We start from the raw sequence: 20,827 nt of genomic DNA on the forward strand, positions 1-20,827 counted from the left end.
CTGACAGGGTACTACTGTGTGTCAGAGTACCAACCTGATAAGTTCAGGTGTCTGTGGGTTAGCCAGAACTGATGGGTTCAGGGTCTGTGCTTTAAGTTAAAGGTTCTAGGTGAACCAAACTGTATGCTTGTGTGTGTGAGAATAAGCCACGTTACTTTATTTTATTCACCTGATTGTTTTATTTACCCTGTTTGTATTTAAAATAAACCTTATTCTTTTGTTGTTTAAAAATCCATCCCTGGTCTGTGTGACTTATTATAGGGAATGGTTGGTGGCAGCTTAGTAACTGTGTGATAGATCCCAGTAGGTCTGGGTTTGTCACATCTGGTATCAAAAAGTACACCATACTTGGTACATCCCCAATTACTTGTAGATTACTATTTTGCTAGCCAAAAGGCTAAGCTCTCTTCAGCTTCCAAACTGTGGGATAGAAATACACTACTGTACTACCACCTCCACCACCACGGATGAAGTGAGAGCTAGTATGGTTTTAGTACTTAATATCATAGACACTGTGTTGTTACTGGTCTGAAACGGCCCTATGACAGAATATACCATGTTTTTCATATTTTTTTAAACATAGGTTGAACTCCAGTAGCAAGTTGGAACCAGAGTTGACCCACTGAAACTTATAGAGAAGTTGACTCATCAAATCAAATCACTGATTTAATGAGCCAACTTCACTTGCAACTTACTACTGGATTTGAGTCATAACATTAAGCAACTCTCCAATGCTTATCACTCTCATACTGTGAACACCAAGCCAAGTTGGCTTTGCACCACTGGCATACAGCAATATCCAATGGTAACACCACTGTTATAATAGAATGTCAACTACAGCCTTCACCACCACCATTGACTCTGAACCTTTACTTCTATCCCACTCACACTGAAAATCCTGAGATCAGGGAAGGCAGTAATATAATAATTACTGTATTTTTCGTACCATAAGACGCACTTTTTCCCACAAAACAGGGGGGTGGAAAGTCTGTGCGTCTTATGGAGCGAAGAAAACAGATTATATTTTCCTGTTTTCTTCTCCTAAAAAACTGGTGCGTCTTATGGAAAGGTGCGTCTTATGGAGCGAAAAATACGGTACCTACGCTCATGTGACATTTCTAAATGTGCTGAGTAGTAGGCAATTCCTCTCCTCTCTTTGCAGGTCATTTTCGATCAGAGTCTGTTTTAATTTGCAAGCTCATCAAGGCAAAGAAAATCAGTACATCATGGGCTGTCCTTGATCTAGATTTAAAATTGTACCAGCATCACAGTCAGTGTGACTGAAAGAGCAACGTTTTGCTTCTTCATTTATGCAAAGGTTAGTGTAATCTACATCATACCAGTTCGAAATACCATATGCCAATACTTATTTCAGTAACAATAATGGAGGCATCCATAACTGGAACTACTACTGTTGTTAAGATTTCATGAAGAATAGGAGCAAGATTACAAAGCTGAATCCTAACATAAAAAAAGGCAGTGAAGTGAAATATTTCTGAATAAATGCATGTCCTTTCCAATTTTGATTCAAAATACATTGGGCAAAATGAGATTTCTATCCTTGTTTCCTTTTCTAGTAATACTCTACCCCTTTGGGACCATGTAACCTTTTCTCCTACATATTCTGATATTCACATGCTCTTGATCCCATCACTGTCTTGCTGAGGAGGGGGGCAATATGAGCCAGCATAATTAATTGTAAACCACCCAGAGAGTCATTTAAGTGATGTGAGCAATATACAAGCAGCACTTTTCTTCCTGGTCTGCAAAAAAAAAAAAATTCCTTTTGTTTGAACCCTTCTGATACAAGGCAGAGGTCTACCCTGCCAGTTATGACATATAAATTTAATTCTGGCAACCAGGAAGAAAAATCTCTAGTATGCTCTGCAATAATAAATGTCTTCCCTTTGAAGACTCAAATGGGGCAGGTGTTGAACTCATTTTGGTCCCAAGTTAAAACCTGTCACTCAAGCACTTTGGGCCCAGTGAGATCATGGCTTGATTTTCAGTCTATTGAACTATAGTTTTTCTTTAAATTGATGAATTATTTCAATGCTTTAAAACTATTTAAACTGTTTTAATTCTGCTTTATGGATTGTAACCTCCTATGAGATCATTACATAAAGAGTGAACAAACAATATTTTGTTATTGTTTTGATGTCAGACAACAATAACAGGAAGGAAAGACTACAGTACCTCTTTCAAACTGGCAACATTTAGAATTGTAAGCCAGATCTGCTGTACACCAAAGATCACATTTTCAGTTCCTAGCAAACATACCAGGGAGCAGCTGATGGGACACATTTGCATGAGACCCTGAAAAGACCTTGCCAGTCACAACTGACAATTCTGGGCTAGATGGACCAATGGTCTGGCCTGGATATAACATCTAATACTCCTGTGTTGAAGAAAAGAGGTTGGTTCAAACACACACTGACACTCACACATAGGTTCTCTCTTCCTTGGTAAGAACAAGAATTTGGGAAAGTTAATTTTTAGCACTTCAACTCTCAATAGCCATGCTGCCTGGGAGACTCTAGGAGCTGTAGTCTTTTAAAAAAAGTAAAATTTCCAACCTCTGGTAAAGCCCCTGGACAGGCAATGAGTTTTTTTTTTAAAAAAAGATGAATGTACAGTACTTTGTACAAAGCAAAAAAGTTTTTTTTAAAAAAACCCTAAACATCTCATGCAATCAAAAATAGAGCTGGAACGGCTCTCCAAAAGCTACCCATGTCAAGCCCCAGGCAACTTATCAACTCCCAGCCAAGGCTTATCTTGCTGCCTGACATCAGGACAATTGTCCAGATGTAATTCCACTTCAGATGCTCACCATTTGTCTTTTCCGAAGAATTGACTATCATATGACATCACAATAACGCTGTTATTCTCATAACACTGTTATTCTCACAATAAGTGCTTGAATCTGATGTCACAGAATTGTGCACTTCACGGAACTGAACAGAATTGTAACCGAGAGAAGCAAACAATACGCTGCACTGCTCCTTATGAGCTCCCCAGACACTGGCAGTTTTACAATGTTCCGCACAGGGCATTAACCAGCTGCCGATGCAGCAGTGCAATAAATAATTCATGCAAGTTGGCAAAGAACCTACACAAATCCATGAGCGATGTGAACAAAGATCTTACCTCTACTGTCAATATTTCTGCAATCAGCAATTAGAAAACGGGAAGCAGCAGGAAAAAGAGCTAATGTTTTTGCTGCAGTTAGCATAATCTGCAGTGCTAGACAGGTTGTGAGGACCAGGTATGAGTAAACTGCATATTCTAGGGCAAATAATCCTCTCCACATTCTCAGTGCCCCCAAGGAACTGAAGCCAAACATGATAAGAGGTGTGCATGGCTGCTGCATGATGCATTTGTATATCCAACATGTTATTGTGTCAAAACACCCTGAACCTCTCTTCCACACAAAGGTCAAGACATAAGTAAAGGTAAGATTTGTTAGAACAGTGGCATAGCAAGAACAAATAGTTGTCATTTTAGGCAATAGCCACACTTTTACTATCACTTCTAGCCACTCATACATATAAATGTATGGACATGCACACATACCTTCTCTTATTGCCATGATCACAATGGAGCCTTAGAAAAACAGCGGCTGAAAAAGCCCCAGCAGCTGCAACGTCTAAGGCAGAAATTGTCAACTTTGGCTCTTCATTTGTTTTTGGACTACAATGCCCATAACACACGGCTGGCTAGGGCTGACAGAAACTGTAGAACTAAAACATCTGGAAAGTGCCAACTGCCCTCCCTGAAGAGAGGACAGGCACCAACCACTGTCTTAAAAGCAATTTATTTGTAATTTATTGTCTTAAAAGCAATTTATTTGTAATACAATTATTATATGATAATTTTAATACCGCCACCCACACTTCAGAGGATATTGCAGAATAAAGCAATGTTGATTAGAAGCACACTCAGCACCTTTTTTTCCAAACGTCTGAGATACATGCACATTCACCCCTTGGAAAAAGAGCCCCATGCCACTCCATCTTAATCTCTGTTCTGCATTCTTCCTGGCTGCTAATCTTGATCCATTGTGGTGATGTATGTCCTTTTCTCAGCACTTAGATCAGGATGGGCAGTTGGCACCTTTATGGAAGAAAACCTTAGAGCCATATGACTGGAACATATACCTAGATGTTCTCTACCTCTGATCTGTAGTTATATCACAGTTAGTATACAGAGCAAGAATCAACGCACATGCCAGGATGTGTAGGTAGGTCAAGCAGGGCCCTAGCAGAGGAAGCACCATCCCAATTTACATATAGAAGAACAAGGACACTGAGTTCTAGTGCTTATGTTCTCCCTACTGAAATGACTCAGCCAGACTACTTTATAAGTAAGTTGTATTTCATTTTTTAAAAAAAATCCCAGAGGCATTTTGATGGGTTTTTGTATAATCTGCGACATATTTCAAGACAACTTTTAGTTAATTCATCCCCAATTTTGAGAAGCGTGAGAAACAAAACAAAAAAAAATATTCTCTCTTCTTCCATGATCAAACTATGAAATGTGTTTACTGTAAAAAGTATTCCTTCCCTTTGTTGTTATTTTATGAAATCTTAATGCAAATAGATAACCCATATCTTAATACTCATGATGCTTTTAAGATTCCTATATTTCTACTATCTATTGAGTCTTATCCTGAAAATCTTGCATTTTCTGATTCATATTTCTCAGACTATCTCCATTTGTTAATACCGATGAACATATCATAAACAAAAACCTAGTCCGCAGGATCTTGCCAGATGTAATGCTTCTAGGGTGTGTTGAGGAGGGATGCAATGGCAGGAAGAATGACTTAAGTAAATATTCCTGTCTGCAGCATTCCAGGCTTATTATTATTACTGTATTATTCTTTCGTGCCAGAGTAGTTTTAGTGTGATAAATAGCAGAAAGATCCACTCTTCCCTACACTTCAATGGTTTTTTTTAAAAAAAGGCAAGACAGGGGTTTCTCATAATCTATTTCTTGCTCTGTCTTTTTTCAGAAGAATCCTAGTTTAGATAGAAAATTTCACTTTTATTTAAACCAGATTTGCCACCAAAACCCTGCAATATATCGCAGAATGGCATGGGCTGAACACTGTCATGAGGCAGGATCTATAAGCATCCCTGTACAGTATTTTCAGTTAGTTCCCTGCCAATTACTGCTTATAATATCATCATATCTCCATCCGCTCCCTTGCCAAGTCTGAAGTACTGTATACTAATATCTCCAGCCTGTGTGTCCTGGTAACAGTGAGCAGTTGCCAGAGGAATATTATCTCATGATATCTGCCAGAGTCATATCCGTGTTTTAAAAAGGATAAGAGTGCAATCCAGACTAAGAAGAAGATTATTTCTCTTGGGAGAGAACTCCCAAGAAGGAGTTCATTTGTCATCTGTGTTTATCAGGCATAACTTGGTTTAAAGACTATTCGACACATTACAACAGGATGAGAAGTAAGAACCCTCTTTTGTCTTTAGCATGAGTGTTGCCTTTGGCCAACTTTGCACTTTGCATATATATATGGATATACTGTGCTGTATATGGATTCTTGCAGAGCACCAGAACTTTCTATGAGATACAGTACTTAAAAGCGGGTGCAAGACGGAACAAAGCACAAATAAGACTGTTACCTGCATCTTCTGCTCACAACCTTTTATCCCAGGAAAGACAGATTATTCATCTCTCTATATCCAAACCTGCCCTATTGCTTTAATGGATTGCGGCCATGTACAGAACACACTCTGAAGCACTCCAAAGCTGTTATTAGACTGCTTCTGGGGTGGGGGTGGGGAACAAGGGAATGCAGATTTCAGAAATCCTTGAAAGCTTGGCACTTTTGCTGCGTTTCACTGAATGCCTGTGTCAGATCCTGCAAATCCAGGCCAATTTCCATGTTAGCCATCTGCAGTGCCAAAAAAGCAAAAGAGTCCCTCTGTTTGACCAAGCTGGTTCTTTTCTTCCCATAGAATTCCCTGCCTGAGTACCCTCCATATCCAATCCAGAGCATTCAGCCACTGTGCACTGAGTCTGTAAGAGAGCCACATCACCTTTACCTTGAAATAAACAGTTACAGATCAAAGGCAAAATCATCCCCCATGAGCAGAGCCTGTATCATAAACATAGTGGGACCTGAATACTCAGAGAAGATGTGATGTCAGTCAAGTAGCAACCCAAGTTCTTCCTGACAGCAAGCTCTCTACAAATAGATAACTGCAGAGTTAATGAGAAACAATTACAAGCAAAAAAAAACATGGTTGCTGCTAGCATCCATTGGCTCAAAGCAGAGGAAAAAGCTCACCTTTGCTTCTTTCTACTAGAAAATACCAAACAGACAGCACCATTGTTTAAGCTGTGCCATTATGAAAAGAAAACGCAAGATGTTTTATCTCCCTGAGCAGCTTCAGCTGTAAAAAATGACAGAGTAACAAAACAGGCTGTACTTTCTCCCACCTCTCTCCCTGGCCTGATCCTGGAGATGGGCCAAATGGGAGAAAGTGACTCAGATGCTGGGAACCAGGGGAATTTGTTGCCTTTTGTCCATAGTGGCCTTCAGAAAGATTTACACTGTGTAGGGGTGGAAAGCAAGCAAGTCATATGGCTGATTCATCTCTTGACAGGAACTAAATGGACATGTTAGGGACGATGCTCACATTGCAGTAAACTGAACATGGAGCGGAGATCATTAAAGTGACACTCGAACCAACTATACAATCCAGTACAAGGATACAATTACTAGAGCTATAACCGCATCTGCTGTTGGGCTTCAACAAGAATTAATGTGAGGAGAATAAAGAACAAGCTCTCCAGAAGCAAACAGGCACAACAAGGAAAGATTAGGCCATTAGAAGCTGTCTGCCTTTTAAGTCCCCAAGGAAACTGTGTTGTTCTTGAGGAGCTGCTTGCTGTTCCAAAAATCTACAGTCATTTTTTTAAAATGGAGGTTCATTGTATACACAATAAATGATAACACAGCTTAGCCTCCTGATAAGGATGCCTTAGCCAGGACACTTACTCTGCCCCCTGTCTATGAAGAACAGCAGCACTTTCCTCCCCTTCCCCTTCGCCAGTTGCTGGTGGGACACGGCTATCAGCATCAGACACACACACACACACACACACAGACACACAGACACACACACAGACACAGACACAGACACAGACACAGACACACACACACACACACACACACATGCCTAACACTTCTCACCTAAAGAATGAATAAACAAGGCTCTGGGATTCAATTCTTAATAATCTCTAAAAAGAAATAAATGCTCATGCAGGTCAGCAAAAGGATCCTTTCTTCACAAAATATTTTTTTTATTTTTTAAATTTCCAAAACAAAAACAAATACAAAAATATAAAATACTGTACTTACTAATTCAATCTAAACCACAGTGCTCCCCCATACCCACGGGACCCTTTGGAACAATACTTTTAATATGAACCTCTTTCCAAAATTGAACTGATGGTTGTTTAGAGGTTTTCCCCTTTCCTTTCACTAATACAAATTCAACAAATCTACCCCAAATAGCATAAAAAATATTTGAACTTATGTCTCCTCTTTTCATCTTAAATTCAGTAGTCAATTTATCATTTAATGCAATGTCCCATACTTCATTATACAAATCTTCTAATTTAATATCATTTTTATCTTTCCAGAATCTAGCTATTAATATTCTGTGTGTGTGTGTGTGTTTAGTCGTTTAGTCGTGTCCGACTCTTCGTGACCCCATGGACCAGAGCACGCCAGGCCCTCCTGTCCTCCACTGCCTCCCGGAGTTGTGTCAGGTTCATGTTGGATTAATATTCTAGCACTTGTCATAAAATTGGAAATCAATTCCTTTGAGCAATAATCAAGTTCTATCTTATCAAAAATTGACAACAAAGCAATTTTAGAATTGAATTCTATATCTTTTCCAAATATATCACATATTTCCTTAAAAATCACTTTCCAAAATTTCTGAATCCATTTACACTTCCACCACATATGATAACACGTGCCAATTTCTTCACCACATTTCCAGCAGGCCTTAGAATAGTCTGAATTTATTATATTCAATTTCACCATAGTCATATACCACCTTAAACTAATTTTTTTAATTTCCTTTATTCTTGCCAACATTAATCTTAAAACTCTTATCTTCCAATTTTTTGTCCAATCCTCTATTTTAATTTCTGTCTTTAAATCATTTTCCCAAATTAATTCCAAACCTTCTGTTTCCGTCTCTTTTTCAGCAAAAGGATCCTTTGTTTCTGCCATCCTAGGCATTCCTACTAAATACATGTGAGAAGCAACATCTCAGCAAGCATGGGTAAAGGAAGGATCTTAAATTCACAGATGCTGCTGCTCTTGGGAAGAGAGGATTTGAGTTCTCCATATCCAGCAAGAGAGCACTCACAAATTCCTTACATGGTGTGACACAAGGATTAATTTTATAATCCCAGACATAGGGAAGAAAGAAGGCTGAAAAGCACAGCCTTCTTACTGTGAGGAAAGGGCTCATCTTCTCCAGCTAGGTTTACTACCACAATGACACTTAACCCTATCTGGCAGAGGTGGGCAACATACAGCCAATGGGCCACATGTTGCCCCCAGGGGTCGTTGTCGTCGTTTAGTCGTGTACGACTCTTCGTGACCCCATGGACCAGAGCACGCCAGGCCCTCCTGTCTTCCACTGCCTCCCGTAGTTGTGTCAAATTCATGTTGTTTGCTTCGATGACACTGTCCAGCCATCTCACCCTCTGTCGTCCCCTTCTCTTGCCGTCACACTTTCCTAACATCAAGGTCTTTTACAAGGAGTCTTCTCTTCTCATGAGATGGCCCCCAGGGGTACAGATGCACAATTCGAAGGCCCCAGATTGGCTCATAAGGTCCATCTGTGCTGCCTCAGTGTGTGCTCCCTCTAGTTCACCCCAACGGAAATTACCACTAGAGAGTAATGAGTGCTTTTATTTTTTAAAAAAGCTGTAAAAACAGACATTTACTCTATATAAGAAAAATGGGGAGGAGTTACAGGAGGGGCTGTTCAAGGTCCAGGGATGGATGGATGGATGGATGGATGGATGGATGGATGGATGGATGGATGGATGGACGGACGGACGGACGGACGGACGGACGGACGGACGGACGGACGGACGGACGGGGTTATTCAAATCTCAGGAGGTTGCCCATTACAGATGCACTAGGCTCACAGAACCAGCCAATTTCTGCTTCAAGAGTCTTCTGACCCACACGCTGCAGGAAGGAGTCAGAATCTCCTTCCTTCAGAGAACTTCTCCCACCTCCTATAATTCTTTGTATTTCACAATGGAGTGCAATATTATCACTTCTGGAACAACTCTGTAGTAATACAGCAAATACCAACAAAAGCAAAGGAAGCGATATAAAATAAGAATTCCACCACAGGAAAAAAAATACAGTGGGGTCTTGACTTAAGAACGGCTCGAGTTAAGAACATTTTGACTTAAGAACCACTCTCAAAAGAAAATAGTGACTTGACTTACATACTTAGATTTGAGTTAAGAACTGAGAAAAAACCACGTGGGAGGCAGGGAAAGTGCAAAAACTGAACTTTCAGTTAACTGTTGGCCAGTGAAAAGGGTGCCTGTCTGCTTCCTCACTCCTCCCAGCGTTTAGAGAGTGGATTGGGAGACAGTCTTCGGACTGCCTGGTACTGTACTGCCTGGACTGTATTTTCCCTGCCTTCCCTGAACCTTTCTTGACCTAAGAAAAAAAAGAAACAAAATATCCCCCTCTAGTGGTCGAAGGCAGAATAGCAGCTTCCCATTAGTTTCTATGGACGGAAAAGAGCAGATACGGATCAAATGGTTCTCAATGCATTCCTATGGGAAATGCAGATTTGACCTGAGAACTTTTTGACTTGAGAACCGCCTTCCAATACGGATTAAGTTCTCAAGTCAAGACCCCACTGTAGAAGAAGTCCAAAAGCCTCAACCAGGATGGGTGATGTAAGTATAATCAGAAGTGGTAAGGAGGGGTTAACCTGGTGTCAAAGGGTCTAGTTTCACCATCCATGTTATACAACAACAACTTTGAAATTGGGATCAGCCCTGTCTCATACATTGATACTGGGCAACACCAGGTGAAATATAAAATTTCAACCCTTAAACCAAGCGAGCTGGCTATATAACTCAGTGGTTTAGGTATCTGAGTGCAAAGCCAGAGTTTAGGAGTTTGATTCCCCATTGTATCTTCTGTAAAGTACTGTAGAGCCAGCCTGAGTGGCCTTGGGCAGGCTGCACAGTCCCAGGGAACTCCCGAAAGATGGGAATAGGAAACCACTTCTGAGAAATCTCTACAGAGAAAATCCTGAAAAGGGTCACCATAATTAACTTAATTATTATTTATTAAATCAGGCTACATTTCCCCCTTTTAAGAATGTGGTTCTTCCTTACACAAGGATACTGGTCTGAAGTGCAGTCTGGAATGCAGCTTAGTTTCCAAATTCAAGATAACTGTTCCCTCATCAGAAGAATGGCGTCAGGTGTAGAATGATATTGTATACCTTGGTACACCCAATAAATCAAAAGAAGACTGGCAGCAACATAATAATAATAATAATAATAATAATAATAATAATAATAATAATAATAATAATAATAATAATAATAATAATAATAATAATAATAATAATAATAATAATAATAATAATAATAATAATAATAATAATAATATTTATTGTATATGTTCCTTTTTATTGGAAGCCGCTCAGAGTGGTCTATTTGATCAGATGGGCGGGATACAAATCAAATCAAATCAAATCAAATCAAATCAAATCAAATAAATAAATAAATAAATAAATAAATAAATAAATAAATAAATAAATAAAAGATTGTCAAGTGTATGGATGTGTAACTGGAGACCAAGACTAAGATTATTCACACTCTTTTATTTCTGATCACCATGAACAGGTGTGAAACCTGGATGATAAAGAAAGCTGACAGGGAAAACATTAATTCGTTTGAAATACGGTCCTGTAAGAGAGCTTTGTGGGTACCTCAGACTGCCAGAAGACAAACAAGTAGGTCATAGAGCAAATCAAACTGGCCTATCTGTGGAAGCCAAAATGATGAAATTGAGGCTGTCCTTCTTGGGGCACATCATGAGAAGGCAGGATTTTCTGGAAAAGTCAATAGTGCTGGGGAAGGTAGGAGGAAAAGAGGAAGACCAAATAAAATATGGATTGATTCCCTAAAGGAACCCACAGGATAAACAAAGCTGGGCAGGTTTGTTGAGGACAGGACATTTTGGAAATCGCTCATTCATAGGGTCTCTATAAGTCAAAGGTGACTTGATGCCATGTAACAACATCAACAGGAATAACAATGCCTACCAATCAGTGGAAGATAACTCTTCCATTTAAATTTTGGAATCAGCTTCAAGACACGCGCTGATGTACATACAAGATCATCCTACCTGTCAAATGTAGGGAGACTCTGCATGCAAGGTCTGCAGTTATGAAACAAATGTCTTCTATTTCCATGTTCTGTTTCTTATAACATCAGTTTGTGCATGAGTGATGCTCATTTCCCAGAATTAATTTTCCTGCTGCAAGAGCAGGCAAACAATAAACCAGTGTCCAAATCCAGGCCTGGACTGATCAACTTAGCTCCAACGTAATGGGAGTATGTTCACATATAATGGGAAGTGACTAGGTCTCAAAGGAAAAAGAAGGTAACACTCTGTATTCTAGTTTTACCTTAGCTTGTAAACCCAGTTATTTAGAAGTCGAGGGGAAAAAAGGATAAATTACCATATGAAGATATATTCTAAGATCCAAATACTCCTGGAGCATAAAGAAGAGGACTAAGTTAGGGCTAACACGGGGTGGAGGGGAGAGACTCAGCAATATTGATAAAAGCACAGAACAAGTTCGCAAAATCTGCTCTTTACATATTCCCAGAGACATTCCAAATCAGGTTAATGGTAATGCTATAATACAATTTATTTTAATCACCAGCAACTGCAACCTTCCCATCTCTGTTGCTCCTAAACCATTTCTTCTACACAAGTGGAAATGCTTCAGCTAAAGAACAGGCCTTTTACAAGAGTAGCAGTTTTGGAAGAAGTGGCTCTGTTGGTCTGTGCTAGCACACCAGGCAAAAACAAAAGAAAAATAAGAAATAAAGGAGGCAAAAACGTTGTGACTCCTTAAAGATTGCTATATTTTAATGTGAGCTTGTGTGGACAAGTCCACTTCTTCAGACTTCCTCTTAGGTCTGAGGAAGTGGACTTGTTCATGAGAGCTCACATTAAAAATACAGCAGTTAGTCTTTAAGGTACCACAATGTTTTAGTCTTCTTCTTTTTTTAAATTCTTTTATATTTGACTAGTAGGCTTTTTACAGTGCACAGTACCTGGTAAATTCTGCCAAAGTTATCTTAGAGTTTCAGTACCAGATGACAATAATTGTCGGAATTGTTTCTTCTGGAACAAAGAAGATCTGACCAGGAGAAGGCAGCTTCAAGAGAGGCAACTGATCTTGCTCTGAAGTGCGAAGAAAAAAGATGAAAAACGTAACCAGATTTACAATAGCAGCAGAAGAACCAGCACTGCAGAGGCATGATAGTAGGAGCAGTGATATCCTAATCAAAGACCATGCGTTATGAAAACCATTGAGCCTTAGCAAACCCTTTCTGAGACTCCAAAGAATGAATTAAATCAGGCCTAAAGGAATTGTGCAAGGGCTAGTGTGTTTGATGCTTACTCAAAGACAGGTTAAAAGACGTTTCCTGACATGGAAAACTAATTTGAATTTAGTCATCCTGTAGTCACAGTTGTGACACAGGTACATCACCTAGGAGAATTCTGTCTAATTTGCACTGAGTCTTTGATCTTTTCTGTCTTGCCTAATGTAATCACTGTCCTATTCAGTAAAATACAAATGCCGATTTTCCTTCTCAAAGTGAGAATTTCCTGCATTATCAAAACCTAAACATGAAATGCTTTACCCTGTAAAGTTCACAGGATATACCTTTCAAATGGTTATTCACTGGGCCCACGTTTTTCCCTAACTAATAAATATGCAGAGTCATCACTGGCACTGCCTTTTTCTCTTTGCACTATTACACATATCCAGAACACTCTTTCTATACACTGTACTGTATATAGAGTGAGTGTGTGTATGTTTGTGTTCTGGATAATATATATTATAACATCAGTTTGTAATGAGTGGTGTTCATTTCTCAGAATTATATAATTATAATATATGATTTTATTATATAGAATACCATATATCTGACTTCATACTGAACTTCGGAGGCACGGTAATTCCCCCTTCCCACCATGTCACAGCATTAAGTCAATTATGAAGGAAGGAATGACTCTGAGGAATAAGTGTAACTACATCTATATTTATTTCTGCAGAATGTGAAACATTCCTACCTCCTAAACAAGATGATAAAATATAGCTTACAGAACTGTTTTGTTTTTTTTAATTATCTGGACGTCTTTCAGACAGACAATAATTTAGTACAGTTTTCTAATGTATTGCTTTTGGTTTCAGTTGGCTGGATAGCTCAATGTGTTAGGAATCTGGCTATGGACCCAGAGGTTGGGAATTTGATTGCCTGCTGTGCAATCCCAGAAGAGCCAGCCTGTGCAACCTTGGGCAACCTGCACAGTCCCAGAACATCCTTAGAAGAAGGGAATGACAAACCACTTCTGAGTAATGAACACCTAGAGGACCCTGAAAAGGGTTACCAAAAGTCAGAATCAACTTGATGGAATGTAATAATTATTATCGTCATTAGTTTTGTCTCAAAAGTGGGTTCTGGCCCAATTAAGGAATCATACTTAACCACCAATTTATCACATTTTGGCAATACAGAGTATATCAAAGCTATTTTCCTGGTGGTGTCCAGTGCCCTTGACTATCTATCTGCTCATAGATCAGCAGATACATAGTCTAACACAGTTCATTACTACTGGTACTAGTCAAATCTAGCAATGTACATAAATCCACCTGTCCGCACAAGAGCCACCAATCTTAAAAGTTTTAACCTAGTTTGCAGTGAGGCCAGCTAAAGGGCTTTCCAAGCACAGCAACAGGCAGACCTAGCAACGGGAAACACTTTGTATTCAAGGAAGAGCCTCGTCTACGCAGGCATACACACACACACAGTCCCCAACTACTTCTTTCTCAGCCTTCCTACTGGAAACATTACAAGCCTTGAACATGGTGCTCCTGCTTGCTTGCTCGCTGTTTGCTGCATATGAAGAAAAAGCTCTGTATTTACTATGAATATAAGAAAACTAATTATGCATACAGAGCAGGCCCTTGGTGAACACATGAGCACTTTCTCTCAATAGCTGGACTGCACTAGATCCTTTCTTATCTTCTCCCTACCCAGCCCCAACGTAGCCTTACACTGTACTAAGCTTTCAGTTCCAGTTAGTCCAGACAACAAAGTCAGGTGCAAGAGGCTGAACTATCTTGTTGACAGTTGCTGGCCGAGGCTCATGAATTTCAAGTTACAGTAGTAGGCCAGGTCCCACATTCACATCTTAATTGCCCCACTTCCAGCCACCTTACAATGGTGTACTCTAAAACCCTCCACTAATTGGTTTTCAGACTTCCTCAGCTTCAAGAAGCTGCTGTGAGAATTGGTGTGAAAGCTTTTAAAAGGGGAACTATAGTGCAGGCATTGCTGGTTCTCATATATTATGTTTGCCTTTCTAAAGTTTTGTATACTATCTATCCATCAACTGTTTTTTGAATGAAGGGAGAGAAGGCTGAGTAAATCTCCTGGAAGATTAACAGCATGGAAGCATAAAATGTGCACACACAAATAGTATTCATCATGAATAGAAACTCCTAATTATGGGCAAATTCCCAGCGTCAAATCTAAATAATGGATACAGCACAGAGATTGCCACCCACTCTACTCACTTTCCCACAAGTGAGAAGAAGACAGGTCTCAAAGGAACCCCCCTTATGGGCCAGAAGTTCCCTTCCTATGCCACACTGGCTGCTGCCATTTTAAAGTCAAACAGTTTTCATTTACTACTCTAGGTAAAGATTGGTCTGTTCTCCTATGTAGAAAGTAAAATGATACGGAATGCTGACAAAAGCATGTGCTAGAGCAGTGGTCCCCAACCTTGGGCCTCCAAATGTTCTTGGACTACAACTCCCAGAAGCCTTCACCACCACCTCTGCTGGCCAGGATTTCTGGGAGTTGAAGTCCAAGAACATCTGGAGGCCCAACCTTGGAGACCACTGTGCTAGAGTATGATTTTGTTTTGTTTTAAGAGGCATTATTAAATCTTGCAATACTATTGCCTACATGGATATGAGGACAAGTTGAATTTGCTGTAGGGTCAAATCCCTGTCTTTGTATCTCTGCTGTGTTGCCTATTGTTGCTGATGAACAGCTGTTTTTGGCTTGGAGGCAATAATCACAGATGGAACTATCACCTGACACCTATGAGAAGGATCATTGTCCAAGACGGGCTGTAGATCTCTGAAAACAGAGTGGTTTTAGCTGTGTGCTATACGTGTGATAACATCTGATGTTTTATTAATGTCACTTTGAGGTGTGTCCTACAATAAACTACCAGTCTAGCCTTGTTAGTCAGCATTTTCATTTCATTGCGTGGGCACTGCAATTCAGAATTTCCCAGTACAGTATATATTTTAAGCTGTGATGGAACTCTTTTCTGTCACTCCCCCTCCCCAATGAAAACAAGCCACCGGACCTCTAACTAATCCTCAAATCCTCTAAGCAGGGAGGAACCATCGTTTAACATTTCTTTTCAATCAAGCAGACTAATAACTATATTCTTTCCAACAATATTGGTATTCTGCATTATAGACTATGTCTCTTTATTTTCAAGTCATGCAGATTCCAATAGCCTTCTGCACATAAGCAACACTACACTAACTTGATAATGTACACAGGACCTGAAATTCAGGTCCAAGTAATTTCACTGCATAGATGGAGGACAACTGAGAGATAGTTCCACAAGATAAGGTGTAGAAATTGTTAAACAGAAACGAAAAGCCGGTTCTGTAAGAACTAAAATATTATTGAAGGAAAGCAGAGTCTACCATTTAACAGGAAAAGTGACTAACATAGTGGCTTCCTCCTGGCTTATCTGAGTTGTCTTGAGCCACATCACCTGGCCTGCTTGATGATTAAAAACAGCCACATAATGCTCATTTTACTTGGAAACACTGTGCAGCACAATTCAATAAATGTTTACTTGGAAGCAAGCATCGCTGTCTTCAATGGAGCTTACACCCTGGTCTAGTGAATGTTTTTGGGACACAATCCTGTACCTGGTTACCTGAAAACAAGTCCCACTGCCTTAAATGGCAGTTGCTCCCAGGTAACGTGATAAAAGATTGCAGCCTAATTCACTCAAATGTAACACAGGTTCCAGACTATACTCCTGTAGCAGTCAGGTAAAGGGACAATAAAGCAAATTTTCAGATAAAATTCAGGTGGACTGAATAGCCTACCACAAGAAATAATCCCAATAGATGGCCTGAAAAATGTTCTCAAGGTCTCATTACTATACTTTTTCCTAAACTGGAAGCCAACAGGAATTTTTGGGATTCTGCGTATTATTATTCAACACAGGTGATATCTACCAGAAACATCCCCGACTCTGTCACTAAGATTTATATGCAGATGCCCTCTGCATGGATTCCTGTGCACTGTAACCTTGTGAGGTGCACCACCATCTTTTTATTAACCACAGACAGAGCTTTTAAGGCGAAAGCGAATTTACTCAGCTTTGGCAATAAATATAAAAGCAAGTTCAGCTCCTTACTGAGGTGCACACTACCATGGAAAGTCCTTTTTCCAGTTTTGTTTTTAAAAAACGACTCTCAAGGTGCTGCAAGTTTGGACAAAGAATGCTGGTAGTAGAAGTGGTGCTGCTTTCCCCTCCATCTCTTTTACCATTTAATATTCCATTCCTAGCTATTTTTATACCTACAGAGGAAATTATTTGTCTCTATCTTTTCAACCATGAAGGGGTTAAAAGCAAAGATTGTTGTTGTTGCTTAGTCGTTAAGTCGTGTCCAACTCTTGGTGACCCCATGGGACCAGAGCACAGCAGGCTCTCCTGTCTTCCATTGCCTCCCGGAGTTTGGGTAAATTCATGTTGGTACCAACATGAAAAGCAAAGACTGGGAGGGGCCAAATACCAACGATTGTGAACCACATCTAGTTTGGTCCTGAGGAATCAGGAAGGGGGAAGACTGTACTGCACAACCAAAAGTAAGTTGAGGGTTTTGGTTTGTCTTTTCAGATATTACCCCCACAATCTACTGTTACTAGTAACATAGTTCCTCACTAGTAAATCTCAAGCAGAAATATAGGAGTCACACAACCAGTTCCTCACTAGTAAATCTCAAGCAGAAATATAGGAGTCACACAACCCCTGGCATAACATGCATATCCTTCTAATTCAGCTTCTGTACAGCAGCAAATCAGGTAAAAAGGCTAAATCTATGAAAGACACGTTATGGCCTTAGACATTGACTATAAAGAAAATTTAAGAAATGTGCACCAACACCACCAAGGTTAAACTTGGGGAAATCTTCAGAGAAATACAGTGAAATACCATGCACATTGGGCATCTACAAGGTCTGTCAGTTTCTCATAGCCAGCATTAAATGAAAGAAGCAGGACTATCATGTTTACTGGTGTTCTAAATGTGAAGGGTATGCCCATGTTACACGTGTAAGCCATTTTCAAACCAAACTGAATAGTAATAACTTCTGTCTAACGGACCTGAAAATATACAGGCTGTGCTTGCTGCAAAAAAGAACTATTAGTATCTTCACAAAAGCATAGTTCCCAAGATTTTGATCAGGGAAATTACAACAATGAAACCACTTTCAATGTGGTTTAAAATGTATAATGTAGAAATATGTGGACTGATTTGTACAAGGTCCCTCTAAAAGCTTTTAGCAAAGGGGGAGGGCAGTGAATAAAAATTTTTGGACTTCTGACAGTATTTGCATCACGGTGCCAGCCTCCAACAGATTGCTGGTCAGTGTCTTCCTCCCTCTCATATAAGCTATTTCCTCCCCACTCCTTAATCTGGAAAGGTTATCTTAAGTATTTTCACATACATTTTTTCTAAACCACAACTCACAATAGTTTGAGTAACAGATCCAAGAAAGGAGAGAAGAATGCTACAATCTCAAAGAGAAATGTTTCATCCCATCTATTAATTCTGTCTGAATTATTCACAGACATATCTCATTTTCTGCCCTTCAGTGAATTAATAAGATAGTGTGAATCTACATTCAAAACAGCAATTACACACTAGCCCTGCTCAGCCTCTCCCACAGAGTACTCAAGACAAATCAAGTCTCCATCCATGGCGGCAGTCACCATGCAACTGTGACACTAATAAGCACTGCGTAGCCACCATGGCTGATGGCACAGCCAGCAAAGGAAAGAAAGAAGTAATTTAAGTTTTGCTCCAAATCAGAAGGATCAAACACAATTTTACATTTAGTTCACACAGAAAACAATAAACTAAACACCACAGGAGAGAGTCCAAGGAATGTCATGTGTTAATCATACCACCCACAAAAAACATCAAAGGCCAGGATCCTGTTCAATATTTACGTGTACAGATCTCCAACTCTGGAAACTGCTGTGGCCACACAACTGAGTCACATGATCAGATATGCAACCTGAATAAATAAGTAGCTTACAGTCTTAGGCTAAACAAAAGGAACCAGGTACATCTGAACAAGTGGATTAGCCCACAAAAAACTTTATACCATATCAAACATTTTAGTCTTCAAGGTGCCACAAAAGCTTTTGGGTTTTTCTTTTTCGTTTTCGTTACAATATACTAATAAAACTACACCATCCACAAAGAAACTACACAAAGATACGGATCTCTCCCCCCCGCGCATGCACGGTGGGCATGTCATGCTCGCAGTGGGTGTGTCACGCCCACGGTGGGCATGTTGCACTCACGTACATGCACACAAGCATGACACACCCACCACGAGTGCAATACACCCACTGCGAGCACGTGGGGGCCGCCCCCTGCACTTGGAGCTTGTTCCCTCCAGCTGGTCTGCGGCCTAAAAATGTTGGGGACTGCTGGTGTAGTGGACACAGTGACAGACAACAACTCAGTCAACCTGAGGCCGAATCCCTACTAGGCCATGGAAACTGATGGTGGGGGAGGCTTGTAAAAACTAGGAATATTTGGATTTCTTGGACTTCATCTTCCGGAATTCTCCATTCTGGACATTCAATATGACAGACCCACACCTACAAAAACCTAAGTGTGGTTCACCAGGAAAAGACCTAGCTGGAAGGTTTCATGGCCTAGCTTTCTGCTAAAAATGGAAGCTTAGGACCAGTGCTTGCCAGTTCCACGAATGGAGAATACTGGGAGATGAAGTCCAAAAAATTCCAAAGTTCACAATCCTTGTAAAAGTCACTTCTTAAATATCTTACTTACCTTGAAAGCCCTATTAGGTTCACTATAAGTCAATTCTGACTTGATACAGCACATAATGTAACTAACAAATCTAAGCATGTAATTCTTGATAACATTTACAGTGTAGTACAGTCTATAACACTGTATAATTTGAAAACCATAATTAATATGATCACTGTAAATGTTATTTCAAAGTGAGAAAAACAATGGCTGAAATCCTGTCCCATAAACGTATGCCATGTAAAGCTAATGATATTATCACTTACTGAGGCTTTTCAGAAATAAAAATTTTCTGATTCACTCATGAAGGCCCCAAAGTTGCTGTGAAATCCCAGGGTTGCCACAGAAACCCTTTAATGGTCAGGCAACATTTGGGGGTTGTGGGATAAGGGGAGTCTATAATTACTGAAAATTATAACTTTTTTGGTAAAGTCCCCCCCCCCATCCCACAACCTCTAATGGCTTCCTGACAACGAAAAGGATTTCATTGGAGCCTCAGAACTTTGGGACGGGGGGGATGGAATTGGAAACAACTTACTGTATTTCTAAGAATCTCCATAGTTGATGACATCAACCGTCTTACACAGAGTAACTTACTGAACAGGACTTCAATCATTATGACTTATGTACCAAGCTGCAAGTACTGTAGTATAAAAAATGATGAAACTGAGACTATCAGTTTCTTTTGGCACATCACGAGGAAACAATACTCGCTGGAAATGTAAATAATGCTGCGGAAAGCTGAAGGCAGCAGGAGAAAAGGAAGACCAAATACAAGGATGGTCTTCCTAAAAGAACCACAGCCTTGAATTTACAAGACTGAGACCAACTATGAAAAGGATAGAGTCATTAAAGGAATCTATAGCAATGTGTTTGTAAGAAGTGAGCAGGACTGTTAAAGATTAGTGGAGATCTCTACTGCATAGGGTACCCATAAATCTGAAATGACTAGACAACACATGAAAAGAGGAATAAGATTGCCAGCAGGGTCACATCTGACTTCAAAGGAAGAAGCTTCTTCAAAAAATAAAAAAAAGGAGTTTGGTTTTTAAAAAGTTAAAAGGAAGGTGAAAGGAAAACCAAGAGATTCAAATTTCTCCAGAACACTTGGTGGTTACTAAAAACAACAGCTATAGAAGCTCAGACAGCATCTGTATCATAGGGCAGTAAAAGTACCAGTACTGTATCTCTTAGAAGTCACAGCCTAGTTAGTATTAGCAAGCAGTGTCAAGAATGAAGCCAGAGAAAAGCTTCCTTCAGAAAGGGTTATCCAAATGAACAAAAAGAAACACAGATGTGTCCAAAGAAATGGAAGGAGTCAAAGACATAAAAACTGATTCTGAGAAACATTAACATTAAAAC

General features: G+C 39.8%; 1 protein-coding gene and 1 long non-coding RNA gene across 4 annotated transcripts in view; one reads left to right on the forward strand and one right to left on the reverse strand.

Annotated features, from left to right (window-relative positions):
* Positions 1–20,827, reverse strand: part of PKN1 (protein kinase N1) — an 82,967-nt gene that overhangs the window by 53,689 nt on the left and 8,451 nt on the right. The window lies entirely within an intron of this gene.
* LOC144586888 (uncharacterized) lies at positions 7,327–8,207 on the forward strand. Its single transcript, XR_013541962.1, has 2 exons — positions 7,327–7,696; positions 7,828–8,207. It is a non-coding gene; the product is annotated as an uncharacterized LOC144586888 (long non-coding RNA).

Source organism: Pogona vitticeps, chromosome 2, assembly GCF_051106095.1.
Source record: "Pogona vitticeps strain Pit_001003342236 chromosome 2, PviZW2.1, whole genome shotgun sequence".
NCBI classification, from domain to species: Eukaryota; Metazoa; Chordata; class Lepidosauria; order Squamata; family Agamidae; genus Pogona; species Pogona vitticeps.